At 39.6% G+C, this 22782-nt stretch overlaps 1 long non-coding RNA gene across 1 annotated transcript; it reads left to right on the plus strand.

The window, feature by feature from the left end:
- The first annotated feature begins 2738 nt into the window (after nucleotides 1–2738).
- On the plus strand, nucleotides 2739–21283 carry LOC121659715. The gene is made up of 3 exons (XR_006014426.1): nucleotides 2739–2877; nucleotides 4433–4539; nucleotides 20323–21283. It is a non-coding gene; the product is annotated as an uncharacterized LOC121659715 (long non-coding RNA).
- The last annotated feature ends 1499 nt before the right edge of the window (nucleotides 21284–22782 follow it).

The raw sequence follows: 22782 nt of genomic DNA on the forward strand, positions 1-22782 counted from the left end.
TTCAGAGTTTACTCAGCCTTCAAACACAAGAGTACCTAAGAGGTAGGTGGGACTTTAAGGCTTCAGGACTATAATTTTGTACCACTAAAAGTTTTGTACGACTACTCGAGTAGAAGTGGCAACGTAATCTTGCATCTCAGGAAGCTGGGATAGACAGGAGTGTTACATTAATTGATGATAATGGTTACCAGTTTTCACTGCAGAATTTAAATGCAGCAAATGCATCTCAGTTTCTGCCAGTATTTGAATGCCAACAACAGTATTGTGCTAAAGCAGTTGAGAGATTAATAATTTCCCTTTCCACACAGCACCTAACCTCTAATACATTTGCTCCATCTACCAGTGGTGCAACATTTATGAGAGTCTTAAGGAGCAGTCCAAGGTGTAGTCCACAGTGGCAGCATATTCCTGCTCTCAAACAGGTGGTGTTGCAGAAGTTTTTAAGTAATTTTTCTCTTGATTTAGAGAAGTAAGTCCCAAAGAAACCAGTGGCCTCTCAAAAGGGTGCTCTATTGCTGCCTGCCACTTTTGGGGGCCTGTATGACCACTTGTGCTGGTGTCCATAGCAAGAATAGCTGCTAAAAGTGGGAAGAAGCAAGTCCTGATGACAGTAGTTTGCTGATTGCCGTGGTAACTAGGGGCAATGTTTTGTCTATAAATGGTCAAGGTGTAGGTTGCCATCCAGTGCTCCTCAGAGCAATGTTCTTATCATAACCATAACAGGAATTATCTAGCACATCCCAGAATCAGACACATTATCATAGACAGCAAATGTGGGGTAGAATTAGACACGTCCATGCTGTATTCCAGACACATTCCAGAACATGTGCCCTCAGCCTATCCCCTAGGAGCTTTTGCTGCCCCTGGTGAAACATTTCTAGCATTTCCACCACTGCTGACTTGCTGCAGCTTCTACACCCTGTTACTTTAACTTGCTGTTGCAATTGAGGGTTTGTACTCAGCACTGCAGCTCAGTGCCTACCACAATCCCTCTGTGCTGTTGTAACATGCTCTGATTTATGATACTGAGGACATTATGAGGGAAAAAATGCATTTTGTTTTGAGAGGAAAAATATGCTATTTCCATTAAAACAAAAACCAAAATTGTTACTAGCAGATGATGAAAAGAAGGCAACCAAAACCAAATTTCTAACTTTTCTATTAAACTATATAATGAAACAAGAAACATTTCTGATCCTTTGAATTTAAGACTGCTACTGTTTGCATATAGCTATGGACACTTATTTCTAAACATCCTCATGGATTCTAGAACTTCTCTAATAGAATTTTTAAAAATAGCTGAATGAGGGGAAAGAAAATGTCTCTAATCTATACAAAAAAATGAAGATGTGTAGTGGTTTTTGCAGGACAAATTAGATAAAGCATGAGAAAATTACCCATTGCTCTGAAAGACACATTTGAAATATAAATGTCTTATTATGTTATGAGTAAGTTCTGGGAGGTATTGAGTAATACTATTAGTATTGAGTAATAGTAATAACAAATCAGGTTTGGGGTGGGATAAAGCCTTCCATAGTGATGTCAAGTTAGATGAACCTTCTTCAACATGTTGTTTAAATAAACACTGGCAAATTGGCAGTATCATAGTAGTCTGGAACAACTAAGAAAACATACTCCAATGCAAGTGAAGGAAGGTAGTAGCAAGCAAAACATACTTGAGTTAACTGCTGAATTTGGTCCCTCTACAAGGGTAAGAGGTTTGAACATTATGGGCAGTCGTTTTTACCTTTTTTAGTTTTTTCCAAACAAGATTCTAGATTAATTTAACAGAGATACAGAAAGTTTTTTACAATGCTGTTCCATTTTAGTTTGCAGGGAAATTCAGTATGTTGAATTATCAGTGACTGGATGTTGGCACAAAGAAAGATGAAATAAATTATTCATAACAGCACAGAAGTGTAAAATTTCACAGGAGGGATTAAACTGGAGTGACTCATTCAATCTATCTTGCTGTTTACGGAGGTTTCAATAACCTACTGAGGGTGGAAAAATTTGCCATGAGACTCAGGTCTCAGGTCAGGTAAAGAGATGTTTTGAACGAGTTAATTGTGAAAGCTGTGTTTGAGTAATGTGTTGTCTAAAATAGGGTTGACAGGTACTAACAGCTTCCATGCAGTGGGTCTTTGGCTAAATACAGAATAACAGGCTCATTCACAGATGGTGGATGTGTTAGGTCAACGGAACTAGCAATCAAGTCTGTCCACAGAGAGTAACTCAAAACACCACTCAAAGTAATGGGATCACAATCAGAAGCTAGGACACGACACTGCTGGATATCCATATGCATTTGAAGCTGAAGGCAATGGTACAATCCTTCAGAAAATAAAAAGATTTCAAGAAGCAGCAAAAAATTAGAGTTTCTCTGTCCCAGAACTGACAGAAGATTCAGATGTGGCATTTGAAAGCAAAGAAATTTCCTGTTTAATATATGCAAGAAAACACCTTCATGTACATCCCCTGTAAACAAGCAGAACTTCAACAAAACAAATCCAGGTCTTGACATTTGTCCCTCTACCACAATTAATCTCACGAGTGCCTGATCATGAACTAATAACTCTGATTAATGGGGCAATATATATTCAGAAGCAAAAAGATGATAAGAAAGACAGCATTTTTATAGTTCCATAAGGTCTTAAACATGTGTCTGTATCTGACCACGATAATTTGAGGTCCTTTCCGAGGTCATCTAATATATTTCTGTGACATCACAGATTTTTTTAGAAGAATTTGAAAGGATGGTGAGATTTTGACTGGAAGATCGTTGTGAAAGAACATTCTGGCACAAACATCAAGCTGAAGAATAAAGTTAAAAGAGAATTCGTATGACTAGGAGGCTATAGCAGGATGAAACTGCTAGTAAGTATTTGCAATTTGTCATGGGGCTTGAAGAGAATTCTCCCTGGAGCTGTGAAGATGTTCATAGTTAAAGCTCAGACTAAGTAAGATGTGACAAGAAAAATTAAATTTCTCTCTAAACATATGCCCATGATTTGAATAAGCATGATTAGTTGGAAGGATGTTTTGTGCAAGACAAATGTTTTGGCCCAATTCTTCAAAACCTAGCAGGTAATTTAAAATTAGTTGAATGTCTATGCTGTATCCTCAGTACTCACTCGTCTTGGATGATTCCTGATGCTTGCAATGATGTTGAACTGTCAGTTTTATAAATAACAGCAGAGTAGCAGTCTCTGTGTAAGCAGGTCTATTTGGCACAGTATTTGCAGGTCTCGAAGTATGGTGAGATTCAGGTAAAATCTCCCAAGGCATGATTTTGCTATGAAGGGCAACAGTCAGAGGAAAACTTTGATGGATAACAAGTTAATGATTGACAAGACAGGGCCAAGTTCAGGTATTCAGCACCAATTCTGAGAGCCCAGCAGCCTGCTGGGATTTTTTACCAGGATATTAACAGAAATAACTGCCATTTTTGGTTATCAGACTACCTCAAAAACCCCTCAGTTGATTCTGTGCTTCTGATAACGAGAAAAATTACAAGGAAGTTTGTTTAGTAATGTTTTCACTAACTTCATTTCTGCTCCACCTGCAGTCTGCAGAATCACAGACAGTCAAAGTTTCTGGGAAGAAGCTTCAGGATTTAATAAGTGCAATAATTTTTAAGACTGGTTTCCTTGGTGTCTCCTGACCTTTTCTTTTCCAGAATCATTTTAGTATCTTTTAAGAATTTCTGCATATCTTTGTGCAAAAAGTGAGACTCACAAATGGACATATATCTGATTTTCCAAAGAAGCTTGATTTCTATGACATGGAAGGATTATTCATTTCTATGGTCTTCTATTTTAAGCCCTACCTTTCTGTGAATTATTTCAACAACTACTGTCTTTCTCAGTTTGATGGTTCAAGTTGTGACCTCATGAATCAGTATTTTGCTGTTACTTATTTAGTAAGACAGTGCTGTTTTATGAACACACGATGCCCATGTAACTATACTTGTGTTTCCACACTATTTAAAAATAAGAAAACAAAAAAATGCTTCAAATACAGTACAAGCACTTTAATCTTATAAATGAAGGAGAACAAGAAAAGAAGCACAACTGTGATGGGAGAACAGAATCGAAGTAAAAAATCATTAAGATGCATTAGCCTCTGATTTCAGTAAGGATCATGATGTTAAAAACAGAATCATTAAATATTTGCAGTTGAAATGCACCTCCAGAGGTCATCGTCCACTGTTCACTCCCTGCTCCACCTACTCAAAGCAAATCGAATCAGAGCAAATTGCTCAGGGCCATGTTTTCTTGATTCTTGAGCATCTCCAAGGATGAAGAGTACACAGCAACTCTGACCAACCAGTTTTGGACCAACCTCATATTTAAAAAATAATAACATTGTATTACTGTGTTACAATGAATCACAATTTGCCATGTTCCAACTTGTTTTCCTCTGTTCCTAGGGACAAAGGTAATCTAGTCATTGGAGATGAGGATATGAACATGGAAATAATCATAATTAAGAAGGAAACAAAGGGGCTAATGATCTGAAGATTGTTATTTAATTAAGGTGAGTAGAAACTCATCTAATAGTTTGGAACACTGTGAGTCATGCTGAAGAAGGAATTGTTGAGATTAGTAACAAAGGCTTCTAAAGATAATCACTGGCAGTGTGTTCTTAACGTTTACATTAATAATCTGGGCAGCAAAACAGCACTTTGTTAATGTAATTTGCTGACAACATAAACTTGGAAGATAAGAACAGTACAGAGAGAAATCAGAACTGTGTAGACACATAAATAGATAACCTTAACCTGAACAAAAAGCATAAATGCATCAGATTTAATAATATAAAATGCACATAAATAACGCAGCCATATGCGTCTCCCAAGTTCACACTTTTTGACACATCTGTGGGTCTTGGGCTAAGGCTCAGCCCACTCCCTTGGTTAGGGTTAGGAGAGAGACAAATTTTAGAAAACTGACAAACCATCGTGATCAAAATAATGCCTAGGCCATTTATAGCTGTTCGGGAGCAAGGTTCAGTCCAAGACTAAGGTTCGTGCTAGATTTTGGGGTTAGTGTTCAAAGACACAAAGGTTAGAGCGTCTCTCATAATCTGTTTTTAATTAGAAGTACCACTGCAGTGGGCATGTGTGACAAGGTTTAGGTTGTGGGGTGGGTAAGGGGTGGCTTCTGTGAGAAGTTGCCAGAAGTTTTCCTCATGTCCAGCAGAGCCAATGTCAGCCAGCTCCAGGATGGATCTGCCTTTGGCTAAGGCCAAGCCCATCAGTGATGATGGGATAACAGATACAAGAAATGGAAAATCTGCTGTGTAACAGTGGAGTGGAGTGGAGAGAGGAGTGAAACTACATAGAGAAACAGAAGTGTGTGAGGACTCCTCCTGAGGGGGAAGGAGCAGCAGAGGCAATGTATGATGAGCAGGTCACAGCCCCCATCCCCCACCCCCTACCCCTCTGCATCACTGTGGGAAGGAGATAGAGAATTTGGGAGTCAGGTTGAGCACAGGAAGAAGAAAAAGATGGGGGAAAGGTGTTCTGAAATTTGGGGGTTTTTCTCATTTTCTTGTTCTGATTTGATTGGCAATAGATTCAAATAATTTCTTCAAGCTGAGTCTGTTTTGCCTGTGATAGTAATTGGCGCGTGATCTTCCCTGTCATTATCCCAAACCAAAAGACTTTCATTATTTTTTTTTCCCCTGAGGAGGGGAGTGGTAGAGCAGCTCTGATGGGCACCTGGTGTCCTACCAGGGTCAATCTACCACAACCACTAAACAATTTCTAAGCATTTTCTGAAGTGAGGAAACAAACCTTAATCTCCAGACCAGTGGGTTCATCCAGCCATGAAAGCACTAGTCCTAACATAATTAATATCTGTCACAGCAAATATAGTCTACAAGGGAACAATACAGCTTTTAATTTCCTCCATACACTATTTGTCTCATCCTGGTGTCAAACATTATCTTGCTCAAATACCACAGAAGAAAATGAAACCTATGTATGGCTAGTTTTGAGCATTCAGCATTGGATTGTACTGATGTGTGAACATAAGAACTGATACTAGTATGTATTAACAGTTTGAGGACTTATTTAAATCTCTTAACACTGCTGAATTGAATTCACTTATATATATGAGTCTCCTTTTGCTGTACACGCAGGTTCTCCCGACACCCTTGTATGAAGAGCTGAAATATTGAAAGTAGGATCAGGGTAGTGCCAGAAATGTCATGTGATAGTGAAGTCACTTGTCTGAAAAAGGCTACAGCAGAAGCAGGATGGGTAGAAAAGGCTTCTAATAGCATCCAGATTGAATGGATTATTGAGTGCACACTGTGGAAATGGAACTAATTAAGAGGTTGCATAGTATGCTTCTAACATCTATAATCTGATAAGGGACCCTCGCTACTTATTTTCTTTCAGCCATGTAAACAGAGAAAATGAGGTTTGGGAAGATTTTTGAAGAGCACATTACCAGTGTGCAGAAGGGATAATTTCAGTGGTGACTGGGGAATGTCCTGCTCACTTGTACACTTTCGGTGTCTGGGAGTCCTGAATGCACTATTCAGCTTTGACTCCCCTGGGGTCCTACTCTGTCTTACAGTAGAAATGCACACACACGAAATATTAACCTCATTAATTAGGTTAATTAATAACTTAATTAACTCTCTTGTTAGTAATGTGCTAAGTAGTGCAGAGCAGTTTAGATATTGGAAGGTACAGAATAATATTATTGTTCTAGTTATTAAGGGTCACGGCATTCTTACTATTAAAAATCCAGTTTAATACAAATAAATCATGTCATCTGGCTCATGAGATTGGAGAGAAACAGAATTTTTCCCACTGCTGAAGGACTCCCTTAATCAGTTATAGAGAAGTTGTGTACCTGAATATTTTATCAGAGAGCCTTACTCCCTCAGATATTCCTGGCAAGAGGAGAACAGCTGAGAAAGAAAGGGTGTTAAAGTGCCTCAGCACTGCTCAGTGTTAGAGGATAAGGAGGTGGCTTTTTGGTATTGCTTACCTGTGTCCTCTTCTCACCTAACACCTCAACCATACCCCTACGTGCACACTGTCATCATGTTGTGTAGGCAATTCACCTGGCTGCGAACTTCTGTTCATATGAAAAATTAGTCTCTGGTAATTATGAATATGTTGGGAAAGTCAACACTGCTTTCCAGCTCTCAAGGTTATGTGTACCTGTAGGAAGATTTTCACCAGAACTTCATGGGCACATTCACAAGAATAAGTGGACTGCTAATTGTAATTATTTTTCCCGAAGAACTGGGATGCAGGAGTTTTTTCAGGTTAAAATGACACATTATAATTTTCTTTTCTTTTTGGAAACAACTGGATCACTGAACTTGAAATTACAACAAATTGCTTTAGGTTACCATCAGGCCTGGACATATGCTTAAATACTTCAGATTTGGCAACTGAAGAAAGCAAAAGCAGTAGTGTGAATTACAGGCATCATTAAGAGTGTTGCCTGTAGTAAAATAGGACTGTTCATTAAACTATAGTTCTTAGCCAGTTAGACCTTTAAATATGGTGTATTATAAAAATTATAGCAATCACCATAATAATTAAATGAGTCATCTATGATTACACCTGTGCTTAATGTCATGCTTAAGGCAAGAGGTGGACAGGCTTTAAAACGTTAATTGGCCTTTAGGAAAGAAGAATTAGATTGATGCAATATGAAGGACTACATGGTACCTTGTTCCTAAGTAATAGAGTGTGGGATAATAGGAACCTTCCCTATGTTTCTCCGCAACCTCCTTGGACTTCCATGAAGAAATTTTACCTGCAGGCCTAAAAATTAATTGATTTTAAGACTTTTTGTATTAAGCAAGACAATTGTTCCTCTCTTTTTTGCTCAAATTTTAAAGAATTTAAACATTTTATTAATACTGTTATTAAGAAGAACTTTGTTAGTGGACAGTCCTGCAGACATCATCCATTATTGACTGGCATTTGAACCTGTGGTATTTAACATTTTAAGTTAGCAGTAAAACCAAGTGAATAAAACACTGAGCTTTCAGGAAACATCTGATACTAGCTAGTACTTGGGAGTGACATAGTATTCCTGCATTATACAGGTTGTATAGGGTGAGGCTACCTATATTTACAAGGCTTGAACAGGCTGCAGAAGCCTGAAACAGCCTTAACAGGACTCACAAAGCAATTTTCAGACTAACATTGCACTTATCTGCCAATCAAAGGTAACTGAGATGTTTCTTTTCATTTCCCCTCCTTCTGATGGTTCATGACTGCCACAATAACATTACCTCAGTGTTCCATACTCACCACCTGTGACATTCCTATATGTCACTTCCACCTCCTTTTTTCTCTTCAACTCCCTGTGCAGGCAGAACTAATGCTGTGGCTAAAATGACTGTGTTACAACTACAAGTATCTTCACCTGCGGAACCTTTCATTCCTTTTTCTGTTTGTCTGCTTATACTTTTCTTTTACTTTTTGTTATTTCACCCTAAAAATCAGATTGAAATAAAGTCTTTGGTCTCAGCCCTGAGTGAAGATGCAAGAGCTAAAAGAATTCTGATTTTTGTCAGAGAGCTCTGTAAATCTATAAGCAAATAAAAGAAACTAATAAAACTAATTTACATGAGGGACTCCCCTATGCTCTCTGCCCTGGGAGTAGGAAGATGACAAACTCCATTAGTTTGCCATCAGATGCCCATTCCAATAAAAATCAAAAGCTATTTGAGATGCTCTATGGTATCTCACATTGCCACTAGCCAGTGATCCAGAAAGGCATGGGCCTTTCACAGGTTTTCAGCAGCTGTGTTTTGTTCAGTCTATTAAGCACCTCTCATCTGTTCCAGAGACAAGTATGTTACTGGTAATTTCAGGTTAAAATCTGTGTTAGTTTTTTCCTCATGCACTCATTTGCTTCTCTGATGGCAGAGAAATTCTGTGCTTCTGTGATGAGACCAGAATTTCCCTAAGAACTTCCTTAAAATAGGACCTGCTGCCATACCCCTCAGGGGCATCTGAATAGGTCTGCTCCAAAATGCAGTCTTCTTCCTACAGAATGAGGTGGGGACAGTACAGGGTTAGTGTTTGTAGGATTAGGAATCTTCAGAAATGTGAATATGCTTCCCTACCTCTGGAAAAGGCTATTTAGATCTATATTGTCTGAGGACCCAAATGAAGGCATTAATACTCAGATGACCCCAGAAAACTTGGAATCTAGATGAAAACCCTCTGCCAAGCGGAACTAAAGATTGCTCCCACATCCCCCTGTTTTACGTGGGGAATTCTGTTAGACAATGCCCTCATTTTAAGCCCAGCTGGAGATGAAACACCACACAGCAATTCAGTGGGATCGGGGAGAAAATTGGAAGATGAGGGGTACATTTGGAGTGATGCAATTACAAAGAGACAGGATGCCTATACGGTTGGCAACCCTGAACATCTCACAAATGAATCACCATTTTAGCACCCATTTCCTTTCTATGATTTTTTTGGTTTGTAATTTAAGTAGCTCTTTAGGAAAGACTTCAGGCTCACAAAGGCGGGTCACTCAAGGGGATGTCCTCTAGGTTTACTCCCCGGCTTACTCTGAGCCAAAGTTACTTTGTACACTAGTGTTGTTCTATGTTTCCCCCGGACCCAAAAAAAAAAAAAAGAACAAAAAAACCCCAAAAACCAACAAACAAACAAACCCACAAAAAAAAAATAAACCCAAACCAAAAAACCAAAAACAACCCAAAACAAAACCAAACCAAACCAAAAAAAACCAAAAAAAAATCCAAAAAAGCATAGTCAAAGAGGCAGAACATTAGTAAAAGAGAGATGGCTGACAAAACCCCTTTGGCAGACACTCTCCTGGTATCCACAGAAGTTTGTGGACTAAGAAAGTGACAGCAGCATTCACATTAGGTGCTTTCAGGGTCAGGAAGCTTAGACAACTGATAAACAACACAAACATGGATAATTTAGTCTGCACAGCATGAGCCAGAACCTCTGGGGAACAATAAAGCTAAACACGAATTTGTTCTCTGCTTCTAAGACATGCTACAAGTAGGCATGCACAAGATTATGACTATTTTTGCCTTCAGTCTTCAGACCCTTTGTCTTACCTCTCTTAGGATCCCTGATCCTATACAATCAATGATGATCTGAAACTGTGATTGTGTAGGAGCCAAGAAAAACACATGGCACATAACAGTGGAAGGTACAAAGGTCCACTTTAGCATCCTGATACAAGACTGTATCATAATACAAACATCAGCTCTCACTGAGGCCATTTGGAAGCTGCTCACAGGTAAAGTTAAGCGAGGAAACACATTTTCTGTGTTTCCTTGCTTAACTTTCCTTTTGTTTCCCTGTTACAATCTCTTGAGGGAATATAACCGGTTAATAGATCGGCTGCCTCAGTTTCTGCCTCTTTCTTTCTTTTTTCCCATGGATTTCTGGTCTCAGAAACCCAACATGCTGTACAGTACAGGCTACAACGCTCTGTAAGCCTCACATCTGATTCTGGTGCCTTGACAGTCACAGAAACATTATTGTCACAGCTCACAAGGCTGGACTAGTGCCAGCTAAATATAGTTTTAATAGGACCGCACTCCCTGGTGACTGAGGAGGCTTAACTGCCATATGGTCTCTTCAGGATTCTTTCCCACTATGACCACGAAAGTGAATTGCCCTTCCACAAGCTGTACAAGGGGAGATCGAGAAGTAATATTAAGAAAGAGAATATGAAAGTACAAGGTGTCTGGCAGTTTTATAGGCTAGCATAGGAGTAATTCATCGTGAAGACTAAGTCCTACTGAAAGAATGGCAGCAAATAAAGGGACAGAAGACACAAAATTCACTCTCCTATAGCACATTTTGCTTCTAATGTGGAAGGTTATTTATCTGTGTTTCTTCAGCGTTTTCAAAACTTCTAAGAACCAAACCTTCAATATAACAGAAATGATCCAGCAGTTTTCAGAGAGCAAGCTTTGGCAATTTCCACAGGAATACAGGGGAAAATAATACCAGCAAGGAGCAGGGATGTCCTGATGAAAGTAGCTATTGACTTTTCATCAAATCCTTGAACTGATAATTAAACGAAGTGAGATAAAGAACAAAGTAGGTGGTATTAAAATGTAATCAGTGATAAATGCAAATGTCAATAATCTAATTAGTGCTATTCTTCCTTGAGAGGCAGTAAATAATAAAACCACAGAGGATTACAGTCTAAGATTAAGACTACACTTAAGGACTTCCTGCTGTATAGCAGAAACTCTATTGCAAAACTAGTTAAGCATTCATACTTGTCCTTCCATCAGCATGGCTATTTCTTCATGGGAGACATAGTTTTACTCTACCAATCCAGAGCTTACAAAGTACTGAGGCTACTAGACAAATGAACTGGCAAACACCTTCATGACTTCACACTAATGTTAGATTTACCCTGACTTCACAAACACAGTGCGAGCAATTGAGTGCCTCAGTTTTACTTCTTTGTTGTTCAGAGTCAGTATCCATACATCAGAGTTCTTTCTAGCTGATGTCCCTGAGGGAAGCACAGACACTCCCTCAAGAAAGCTGCTTTCCCTTGTTGAGACAGACACACCAACAAACCACCATAGCTTAGTGATGTTATCTTTGCCAATGAAAGCACTCCTCCATCAGCCTGTTTCCACCTACATAAGCAATTTTGCTGGCATAAAGATGTAAAACAGAAGACACGATTTGTTCACACTCCTATGATGGCAGTATGTAGTACCACTGAACTCTCTCAGCTTACATTGAAGACCCTAACCCAAAAGCATGTAAGTTCTAGCCAGGACAGCAAGTGTTGGCTAAGCCAGCATCCCCCCTAGGCGATTTGGTTGCACCACCAAATTCCCCTCATAGACCTGTCAAATGAAGAGTGGGCGTTTTCTGAATTTTGTTTAGCTCTTTCAGGCAAACTGTGTGGGCTGCTTGGTCAGGAAAACCCCCTCGTGCTGCTGCTCCTCTTGGCGTCTCCACGAGAGGGCTCTGCTGGCATGCCGACATAGGCACGGCTCCGTGGGACGGGGCACCTCCCGCAGGCTCCCCTGAGCCCTCGGGACTGCCGGCTCTCTCCGGGGCAGGCCCTAGAGAGACAATTCAGTCAGATTGGCTGAAAAAAATTTAATACACAAAACTCAAATCTGGGAAGAAAAAAAGAAAGAGAGAAAGAGAGAGAGAAAGAGAGAGAGAAAGAGAGAAAGAGAGAGAGAAAGAGAGAGAGAAAGAGAGAAAGAAAGAGAGAAAGAAAGAGAGAAAGAAAGAGAGAAAGAAAGAGAGAAAGAAAGAGAGAAAGAGAGAGAGAAAGAGAGAAAGAGAGAAAGAGAGAAAGAGAGAGAGAAAGAGAGAGAGAAAGAGAGAGAGAAAGAGAGAGAGAAAGAGAGAGAGAAAGAGAGAGAGAAAGAGAGAGAGAAAGAGAGAGAGAAAGAGAGAACAGCAAAATCAAATGTCCACCATTTTTCAGCCAAAAATATTGGTCTTGACCCAATAAGGAGGTGTGCCATGGGGCCTCTTTACAAAATAAGGGCCAAAGTTTGCAGTGAAAAGTCAAAACCTGCCATAGAAAAAAACCACAAATAATATGTCACTAACTTTATTCTCCAATGACTTTGGTTTCTCATATGTCTGAGAGCTTCATTAGGGTTGATCCTCACTCCATGGCTGCTGTGTCTCCTTCAGCAGTGTAAATCCAGGTGAACAATGTCCATCTCTCTCCTGTCCAAGGGCGTGTAGTGTTTACTTACTTCACAGGAGAAGCTAAATAGTGAGATCACTTTGTTTCTTGTTTGTCCCTGTACAAGTGGCCTCATATTCCCTCATAAGTGAAAAGTACAATCTGTGTAACTGAGCATAGGTGAAAGGAAAACTGAGGCAAGGGCTTTCATCAGTGTACTCTGCATAAAATCTTTCTGCACTGAATAATGAGATTCTGAAACAGAAGTCAACTGTGATGCGCACAGCATCAGGAAAGCAGAACTAGGTCACTGTCATGTCTAGAAATATATTGTATGCTTCACCATAGCAAGGGGTTGGCTTTATATATTGGAAAGTTGTAGAATATTATTAGTTTTCTAAAAATAGAAGTAATTCTTACTTTTCTCTCGAATAATTACAGAGGTTTTGCGTGCCTAAAGGTGACTACATGTGAGGTTTTTTTCTATTTTTGTATATATATGAAATAGTGCTGTACTCTGCAAACAGCTTTCAAGATATTCTTATAAAAACAGCTTCAGCAACCTGAAATAACTGTAAACCTAATATCAAAATAACTGTAAGCCTAATGTTACCTTTTTTCAATGTGTCTTATGAATTTGAGACCTCTGGAAATTTATTTAAATCTCACAGACATCACTCAGGTGAAGAAAACTGTGACATTCCTGCAGGGATTAGGAGCAATAATGAATGTAAAAGACTCAACCCTGGTCAAGCTCACTACAATCATCTTAGTTCATAGCCTGAGCTGTCACGTGAGCACAGAGCCCACACACCTGCTCACACTCTGACTCACATCTGGAATGAGACAACGGACTTTCCAGGCAAGAAAACTCATGCCCAGGCTAGATCTGTCTCACACACTGCTTTTGACCTGGTAGGCAGAATGGGTGCATCCATCTTAAGCCCTAACCCAGCAGACAGAGTCAGAATGAAATGAAATTTGGTAACCACCAAATGTCTCTTATGCTTTAAGTACAGAGGGGAACAAAGCTGTGTATGTGCCAGTCTGTGTCATCCTGGTGCAATGGCAGCATTGTGCTTTGAACTGAATTTGAAGACACAACCAGAAATTTTAGCTGGTTCAAATGCAGAAGGCAGCTGCCTACTGCGTGCTCAGCACATCTCCAATGATGTGCAGCACAGAGCACCATGCAGAGCACCCTGGCTCCCCGGTCATCTGTAACCTATGGCCAGCTGTAGCTCGTGGAGTAACACTTGCCTTTGTCTTTGGCAGAGAATATTTTGCTACTTGCTCTGAGGGTAACAATGAAGCTCATTTTGGCATCACTGGTAGAATAATAGTTCTGAAAGAATAACTGCTACATGAACTCAAACGGTGGTACAAAAGTCTCACATAAAATTGGATCAAAAGTCTAGAACTCCTTTAAACTACACACTCCACCCCCCTCCCCACCTACATATGCCATTTTGGACTCTATCACAACTACTGAATTCACCTGAGAGCCCTAATTGAACCCTACCTCAGCTGAAATGCCTGAATCTTAGTGGCGTAGTGGTCTCAAGGAAGGGCATTTAACTAACACTTGCATTAACCCATGGTGAGTGGCCTGCAGCTCTTAATTTCCAGACCATGCTGAAACACCTTCCAGTTAATTTGGCTTCTGGTGAAGAACGTTGATGATGAAGAGCAGCATTTTGGACAAAAAGATGTTAAAATCTGATGTTTGGCTTTTTGAATTTTATGTTGTGTCGTTCTGGGTTTGATTGACTTTTAATATGTGTTTCATCCCAAATGCTAAGAGACATAATTTAATGAACTGGAAAATAAAATTGTTGATTTTCAGCATGACTGCTTAGAGATTGGAGTGCTTAGTCATTCTTGAGTCTGTGACATTTTTAAATGTTGCACAAGGTTTTCATCACATCCATTCTGCTACAATCCTATCAAATCAGAAACCTTACCTCTCCCCTCTCAGCAACTGATAGGAGGAGAACAGTCATTAGAATCAAAAGACCATGCAGTAGGCTGGAAAGGTAGTGCATAAAGGTTTTTTGAAAACGTAGAATGGATTAAAATCTTGGTAGTCAGTCTGAAACTGTGAAGTATTTTCCATTTGGCAGGCAACATTCCAGCACATTTGCAGCTAGAAGTGAGTCTAGTCAAGGTATCTATCAGTCCAGGTGTATGTTTTGATTACTTCTGGTGCAAGGGGAATACATGGTATGGAGTAAACCCTATCTTGGTATCCATATAGTTATTTTAAAAATAAAGGAGATAAGCAGAAGAAGAAACGTCAGCATCCATGGCAGTCAAGCACAGTACACTCTGTTCTGAGTAAGCAGTCTATGCATCCAGGGGCAGACCCAATGCTGACTCAAATGGAAGCTCTGCTGCTACAAGGATGGTCTGTGGCAAACACCAAGTTGTGGCTTACCTAACCCTTATTCCTTTCCTTAAAATACTAGGCAGGAATTGCAACAGTTGTCTCAAAAGCACAATATATACCTGTAGGATATGCCCAGCCACTGCCCTGGAGGGATGCCTGCTGAGATAAGGAGGTTACTCAATCTCCCACCAGAACTTCCCTGGAAAGGCAACAACTTTGCAGTTACGGCAAGAAGAAGACAAACCCAGAATCCTCTGGGAGACCCTATGCAGAACCTTTGTAGCCCATTGGCCTTTACCCTCTGATACCCACCCCCTGTATCCCTATAACCTAGCCCCCTGCCCCTGCGAGGGCAGAGAGATGCTTGTCCCTGGCTCCCCTTCGCCAGACCAATAAAGCCACCTCGTGTGGAACAGCTACATGGGCCTCTCGTCTCTCCCTGGTCTGGCTTGGAGGCTGCCCTGCAGAGCTGAGCTGGAATCATGAGCTGACAATCACTAAAGAGCTGACAGCCTCTGCAAGGGCCCTCCTGCCATCAGCTGAGGGAAGACACCGGGCCTCGGGAAGACGATCTCTTTTGGGACCATCTCTCCGGACTGGTCACCTCTTCCTCGGTCAGAGCTACTAACCCTACACCAGCTGCCATATATACCTATTCCCTTTTTGTTCGAAAATGCAATCTGAAGTCCATTTTTTCAATAGTTCAAATTCGAAACAGCTTTCTACAACCAGATTCACTAGAGCAGTGTCCTTTGTTTTGAAAATACTATCATGTGGGGAGTTGCCTGCTCTCTGAAATTCCTAGGATAATTCTGCTATGGGTGTTGCTATAAAATTCAGTGTTGAGGATTGTGTTCCATTGTCTTAATGACATGCTTTTCATATTCTTCTGCACCTAATTAGAGTCAGATCAAATGAAGTTGTAAGTGCCTGGGGATAAAGAAAAACTCTTAAAGGGCAATTGGCTCAGTCAATGCAAGCCTCTAAGGGGAGTTTGAAGCAGATGCAGTGATTAATTGGTTATTTGAACTTCTTGGGATGAACTGTTCTGACAGGACAGGTATTTTCATGCTGCCTGACTCAATTGCAAAAGCTGTTTGTGTAAGAAAAGTGCAACATCGAAGAGATAATCATTTAATGTGCACATGGGGACTGTATCATCAAAATAACTATATGGAAGCTGTGAATATGTAGTAATTAGTGTGGAGAGGCCAAGAGCCTATTTCTAAGATCTAGGATATGCTGAATAACTCCTCCAAAAGGGGTGATGTTAGTAATGGTATGACAAGTAATAAATATTTAGCTGAAATAAACGGACATCAGTAATTTAGAAGCAACTCTTGGAAAATGTAAATTCTTCTGTATTATTGTGTAGTCTTAGGTAACATGCACCAAGCCAGCATGGCAATGGCTGGGAACAAATCAAAGATTCATAATTGAGAATCCATGCCCTAGCACTGGTACCTGTTGCCTCCAATTCTTCTTGGGAATGACAGGGTTAGGATAACCTTCTAAAATTTCAGTCTGACCCTATTAGCTGGTGTTGAAAAGAAACTTCATACCCTACAGGTTCCAATCAGTCTAACAATGCAAACCCTCAACTTCTGTTTAATTTACTAATTTGGGAGCAAAACACCTTCAGCAAGAGAAGGGATTTCACAACTTTGGCTAAGGGAGTTCAGGGTGTTCAGCCTGGAGAAGAGGAGGCTCAGGGGTGACCTATCTCTACAACTCCCTGAAAGGAGGTTGTAGCCAGGTAGACATTGGCCTCTTCTCTCAGGCAACCAATCAGGATGACAGGACATAGTCTCAAGCAGCACCAGGGGAGATTTTGGAGGAATTTCTTTACAGAAAGAATGATTGAACACTGGAATGGTCTGCCCAGGGAGGTGGTGGAGTCACTGTCCCTGGAGGTGTTTAAGTAAAGACTGGATGTGGCACTTTGTGCCATGGTCTAGTTGACATGGTGGTGTTCAGTCATAGGTTGGACTTTACGACCTCAGAAGTCTTTTCCAACCTAATTGATTCTGTCACTCAGTAACTTGGTCCCTTCCAGGCTGTAACTGTACATCATCTTCTCTGGTATAACTTTGACCTTCCATGTCTGTTATTTGGGTCACGTCGTTAAAGTACAGATTGTTTGGAGCTAAGCGACTACCAATCACCTTTGGAGTCTCTCTGGGCTCTGGTATTGGAAGTACTTGCATAAGAGACTGTCTTGTAACTGACCTTTCCCCATCATCCCTCTTATGGCCTCATCTTTTTTACAGTCTGACTTACATCCTGGCATCAGTTCCTTCACCTTTCCTTGATTTCTTCATTGCTCTCACTTTATTTTCATTTTTCTTTGCCATCCCTTTTCCCTACTGTATGTACTCTGTACAGACACATGCCCTCCCACCCTACACTGGGTTTTGTTCTATTTTTATCTCAATTTTTTTTTTTCTTTTTAACAAAACACACACAGAGGCATGTACGATGCTCAAACTAGTAAGACTCCTGAAGCAAAAGAAAAAGAAACACATTGGCACATTATGTTTTGGTCTTGCTTCCCTTTGTTCTTCCCATTTTTTTGATATTTGGCTTGATCTCTTGTGAATAATCAGGCTACATAAATACTTTACAGTAGGAACTGTATCTTTTATCGGTACCTAACACACTTCTGGATGATATGTAAAAGCTACAATCTGTGGTTAAAAATACTTGCCTTAAGAAATCAGTGATACAGGTACTTAACATTCAGACTAGATTATCTTTCTTTTGTTAGGCAACTGGCTCTGAAATAAGAAGAGCAATAGCAACATAAGGAATTAGTCAGCTTGTATCAGTCAAGGGACTGCACTTGGTCCATTTATATCATGTTTGCATGGAAAAAAAAAACCAAGGTACCTTTACTGCGTCTATAACTTCTGTCTGAGAAAAGAATACTCCTACACTCAAGGTAATACTTAATTTAGAGAGGAAGATGAACAAAGGATTTTAAGGTGCAAATATTGCTCAAATTGCATTCTATAACATGGTTCAGTGCTTTGAATTGTCCTGTTTTAAGATAAGATTTTACTGCTATGCACACCGAGTGATAAGTTACAGGAGTGTCCCAGTCACCAGATTGCTTCCCAGACAATCCCGTTACATTCACAGGGCTTGTGCTCCCTTTTAGCATTTCACCTGCTCAGCACGGGAGACACCAGCTCTGTCCACAACTCAGTGGTTAGCCAAATTGTCCAGGATGTTTGTTATGCGGGTCTGAGCCTGTGGCAGGCCTGAAAGACAAGTTTTTTGCCATGCTTGCCAGGGTGCTGTGACCACTCGAGTATTTGCAAGGCATGAACGGTGTTACAGAGACAGGAATGAGGCACTGAATTGTGCTGAGAGGAAAATCAGAGCCCATACAACTGCAGTTTCTAGTGTATACAAAAGAGAGGCAGAACTTAAAGCATAAGTTTCCCTCTGTCTTTTCATATGCTATCCACCTACCTTACAGCAGCTAAATCTTGATTTCTCTACCACTAGCTCTCCTTTCATTGCGCATAAAATTCAGACAGGACTAAACACTGCCAAAAGAACTAGATACCTAAGTGTTAGCATGGCAAAATCAGAATCCTTGAAGCAGACCTATAACTTTGTAACTGGAACAATTAGGCAGTGCATTAGAAAATTCAGAACGATTTCTTTGATTAGTTGTCAGCTAATAATGGCTTATTTCAATTATTTTTTAATTAAAAATATTAAGGTGCTAGAATAAACAAACCTGATCTTTTAATTTTGTTTCATACTTTTAACGTGTATGTTTTAAGAATGTTCAGGGCAAAATTAGCTTTAATGCATAACCTTTGCAGCATTATGAATAATGCTACCTTATTAAAAGTGAATAAGTCTGAAAAAAACCCCAGTATTGCACTCTTGCTCCTGGCAATGTTTTAGTATTTTATTCATCTGTTGTGATGAGCATAGACCTTCAGGTTAATTTTCTTCACTCTGTCTTACATTTCATATTGCAGACAGGATCAAGTTTTAGCAAGCACTGAAGGGAATGTGGTTAAACTCCCTTTTACTATTTTTTCAATACAATTGAAACATGTAAATGAACTTACAGCTCTGTCATTTTTTTCTGATGCTAGACAACAGAGCAAATCTAGGAAAAAGAACCATCTCCTCCTCAGATATGAGGGCTTTGGATCTAAAATTGGGTCATGAAACTTTTCAATTAGGTTGATGCTCCAAGAGTGCTTCAGGACAGGACAGGTTAGCCATGATACCAAATACCTGTACTACAGCACCTCTCTCACTGTGTTACTGTGGAGTGAATACACAGGGTCGGGGAATCCAGCTGATTAGAACCAAAGTAGAAACAAACAATCCAAATAATCAAACAAAACCCCATCTTTCTATGTTGTGTGTCCCACTCATCCCCCCTGACACACACGCCACCACAACCCTACCACATAATCCCCCCCTCCCCAAGCAAACAGTGTGTACAAAATCCTAGTTAGTTTTAATCCAGTTCAGCCATCACATAGCAACATAGGAGAGGTTTCAATTTAGGCTCCTAAATGCACTTGTCTCCAGTGTTAAAATTTAAAGGTGAACCCCTCACAGGGTGTCTGACCCTCCACTACAACCAAGAGAGATGTAGGCAAGAATTCAGGGGGTATCAGCTAATATCCCAGATGCCCTAGGTTATCTAAGGTAATTCCACAGAGCTGGCCTGTCTCTTGGAAGATCTAAGGGACACCTATGCCCTTCCAGGTGGGTAGCTGGACAGCAGGTTAGTTCGTGTAGGGACATGCACAGCATTAGATACTAATTTATGATTAGCCAATTGAATATGAATGTAGACATTTAAAAAATCCACCTGAGTTACTCTCAAGCTGAATCCCAACCCTAAACTCACTTAACCTAAAGCACACTCACAAACATGCCAACCAAGGAGAAAGGCAGTGCAGCATGTAGGTATTGCTCAAATGCAGCAGAAGTGAAAACCTTTCTTACAGCAAAAATACTTTCTTTTGAATGGAAATATCTTGTGTACTAGAACACAGTTTTTATAATTACCATGTTATTAGTAAAAGCAACAGCAATAATCTCTTACTTTTGCAATAGAAGAGGCCATTAATTCCCCTTTACCCCTACAAAGACCTCTCAGGAAAGAGGTCCAGCTCAAGATGCATCTTCTCTTGACCCGTAATCTCTATCTGAAAGCATATTAACTTATCCTGGAGTATTTTCTGTAATTAATTTGTATTCCTTTGTCCACAGGTTAGAGATCAGCTCAAAGTGCTTCTGGACTCAGCCTGGGGTGAGCACAGCCCTGAAGGCTTAGGATCCACTGGGGCCATTCTGTCTGGTGGTGGAGTGAACTCTGATGAACCAGACAGGAAGAAAGTTGAGGTGAAGTCCCCTCCAATTTAAAGTTCTAAAATAGCAGAAGTTTAAATATGTGTGATCAAGGAAGAACACTGTATTTCAAGAATAAAAACAGTTGCTGCAACCAAGTAAGTGGATAACATGAGCTGAGCAAGAATGAGAAGTCTAATTCCCCTGAAATTCATGAGTTTAACCTCAATGCATTTTTCTGCTGATTTGATCTGATTTCCTCACCTACTCTTCTGTAATATATGTGGGCAATACCTTTGATATGAATATTTCACTTCTAATGAAAACTAGTTTTCATACATCTTCCTGCTTAGGTGGGATTTCTGTGAGCACCTCCCTACCATGGAGAAAGGGGAAAAAACTGTTCATTCTCTATTGCCATTTGGACCTTTCTTTTTCAGAGGTTACTGCCTTTCCCTCTTATCATTCCCCTGAATAGACATTAAAAAAGGAGGCAAACTGAAAAAAAAAAAGAACCAAAGAACATTTAGGGAACACAAAACCCTCCTTCAATATTAAATTTACCAGTAAATCTCATTGCTTAATTTTTACATATATGAATACATACATAGAGCAGCATGTGACAGAAGAGAAACATCATAAAGAGAGATCATCATTACTTAGAGAGACGGATTCAGGAGTTGGGAACAGCCAGCCCATCTCAGCTGGCATGGGAAGAACTTCCTGGGAAAAGTTGTTCCAGCTCAGAAAGTCTACGACTCGGCTAAAACTAAACCTGGAAGCAAGGACGTGCCTGCAGGGAGACCTCTAGGGTAGAATAAAAATTGGATGTAACTCCCTTTTTTTTTATTCTATTCTTCTTGACCCATTCATTTTGTATTTTCTCTGTGTAGAAAATTAGATTTATTTGTGTAATAAATACTGCCTTTTATATTTGAAAGTCCCTTTGGTCTTCTTTGGGAAAGTTCAAGTCAAGTTTCCACCCATATTTTGCTGTAGCTACAGAAATTTGCTGAACCTGAAAATTCTTACTATGAGGAAAAGCTCTAGGTTTATTTTAAAGTAGGAAAAGAAAACTTGAAAGGATGAACCTTAATGCTATGGAAGAGCTTGCAAGCCTAAGCATTAATACTCTGACAAGAGATTACAGCATTAAAACATGTTTCTAAGTCAATGCTCAATTTATTTCCTTGGAGCCCTTTATGTTCATGTCTAGAAGTGGACTTATCTCATGATTTCTAATGTTAGTTCGACAGCACCCAGTGATTATGTTAAACTTGGCATTAAAAGGACCACTTTTAAAATAAATCAAATACTTAGTGCATATGTGAAGACAGAATAGGATTTAAGGAAATCAAGAATGAACACTTGAATGCTGCCAATCAGTCAGAAAACTCTTAAAAGGCCCTTATTCTTCAGATATTTCCTTTGCTTAGTTTGATTAGTCATGTTGAAAGTAACAGGACCTTTTGTGTGCATCGGTGTCTGAAAGGCAGGAGCTACCATATATCTATTCTTAGTTAAATAGGCTGAAAAACTCAAATTCTTCTTTGAATCCTTGATGGTTTAAATTTTTTTTTTCCTCTTTACAGGTAGCTCAGTTCTCTGCTAATTCAGTTGTTTTGGTTGGTCGTCTCTGCCAAATGGAAAACAGCAATTTTCCTTAATTTGCAGCTTTTAAAATGTATTTTCCATTATTATCTGATGTATGGTATTCCTTCCTGCAGTATCTGCTTTGTAATTTGCAATGGATTTCTAGCTTCTTTAGAGTGATCTGCAATAGCAATCCATTAAAATATTTTTGATGAATCTCCATGAATATCTGATTTGATAGTAAGGCTATAGATTTTTTCAAGAAAATGTATCTGACCATAATCAATTCTATATTACTTCTTTATTATATTATTTTAGCTCTATCTTTCATGGACAACTTATACCTGCAGCAGTTACATGTCTTCCTCTAGAAATATTTTTGAAAAACAATACATTGAAGTATCACAAAGAGGAAAATGCATCACAATATTCTAGATTTCTAACTATTAAAATTTCAGTAGTTTACAAAGGCTCTGTAATAAACTGGTTCTATTTCCAGATGGAAATCAAAGCAATATGTGTTAGGGAATCTAACAAAATTCCTGAGAGAAAGGTTTCAGCCTGACAATATCTAGCTACTTTACACCATCACTTTTCTACATTTGGAGGAGTTTAACTTCATTGTATACCTCATTATTTAGCACAAAATCTCTTAGACGCTCTAATACCTGCTCCTGGAGGGGGAATGCTTATTTTACACCTGAAGCTCTACCGCCTGCTAGTTTGTTCATTCAGATGGGCAGCATTTAAGTCCTGACAGCAGCCTGGAAAGTTAGTTGTGCTCAAAGC

Source organism: Corvus kubaryi, unplaced genomic scaffold (assembly GCF_017639235.1).
Source record: "Corvus kubaryi isolate FWS band 111438036 unplaced genomic scaffold, C.kubaryi_AGA036_p1.0 137, whole genome shotgun sequence".
Lineage (NCBI taxonomy): Eukaryota > Metazoa > Chordata > Aves > Passeriformes > Corvidae > Corvus > Corvus kubaryi.